This window comes from Gavialis gangeticus, unplaced genomic scaffold (genome assembly GCF_001723915.1).
Source record: "Gavialis gangeticus isolate Ggan-Ray unplaced genomic scaffold, GavGan_comp1, whole genome shotgun sequence".
NCBI classification, from domain to species: Eukaryota; Metazoa; Chordata; order Crocodylia; family Gavialidae; genus Gavialis; species Gavialis gangeticus.
This window is the reverse complement of record NW_017728992.1, coordinates 96,547,168-96,548,182: the sequence shown is the minus strand read 5'-3', so window position 1 is coordinate 96,548,182 and position 1,015 is coordinate 96,547,168. Positions and strand designations below refer to the sequence as shown.

The 1,015-nt window shown below is 54.9% G+C and overlaps 1 protein-coding gene across 2 annotated transcripts in view; it reads left to right on the top strand.

Moving 5' to 3' along the window:
- The window catches only part of NDC80 (NDC80, kinetochore complex component), a 40,750-nt gene continuing 39,735 nt past the window's right edge, over nucleotides 1-1,015 (top strand). The window contains exon 1 of one of the 2 annotated variants that reach the window (XM_019525883.1): nucleotides 1-76. The gene's annotated coding sequence lies outside the window, so the exon portion shown is untranslated. Of the gene's footprint in view, nucleotides 77-316; nucleotides 402-1,015 lie in introns of those variants that run through there. The other variant, XM_019525891.1, reaches the window with a different exon arrangement.

Genomic DNA, 1,015 nt, shown 5'->3' with positions numbered 1-1,015 from the left:
CTGCCCGCTCGTGACGTCAGACACAGCGGCGGGTGGATTTGAAATTTGTTGAGGCGACGGCGGCAACGGTCCGTAGGTGAGTGGGGGTGGGTTACGGGAGGGGTCTGGGGACGTCTTCCGGGGCCGTGCGTCCCGCCCTGTCCTAGGACCCTAGAAAAGGAGGGTTGGGGCTGCGGGGGTCCCGGTCCAGCCCCGCCCCGCCCCGCCCCATGCTCACAGCAGTTCCGACCCCGCCAAGGCTTTGTATGGCCGGGGCTTAAAGCCTTCGAGGGCGGAGATTCCGCAGCCAGAGCCAGTGCCTCGGTGCCCTCCTCTGAGAAGGCCAACGACGTCCGAGGCTGCACTGGTAGAGCGCTGTCAGCAGGGCCAGGGAAGTGACTCTTTCGCTCTACTCGGCACTGGTGCGGCCACATCTGGAGCACTGTGCCCAGTTTGCCCCCTCTCCCCTATAGAAAGGATGTGGACAAATTGGAGAGAGACCAGCGGAGAGCAACAAAAATGGTTCTGGGGCTGGAGGGCATGACTTGTGAGGACAGTCTGAGGGAACTGGGTTCACTTAGTCTAGAGAAGAAAAGACTGAGAGCGGATTTAATAGCAGCCTTTAACTACCCGCAGGGGGCTTGAAAGAGGAAGGTGCTAGACTGAAGGTGGGTAACTATTTCAGCTGGAGGGATGCTTAATGAGTTCCCAAGAGCTGTATGGGCAGCCCTGCCCCCTGGCAGGTGCCCCACCTCCTGGTCACTGTCTTGGAACCAGAAGTCCCTCCTCTTGCCCCAGAAGTACTTCTGGGAGTGGGGGGAATTGACATCTTGAAACTGGAAAAAAAAACGAATCATATATTATTTTAATTTTTATTTTAAAAAATATTTTTGCCCCGATTTATGTGTTTGAGCAGCATATCTAGAGGCAATTGTGTAATAGCTCAAATTACACTAGTTCTCTTGTATATTGTGCTGGGGGTGTATGTAGGGGTAGTGTGGCTTTGTAGAGAGACCTACAGCAATGCGGTCTGGAA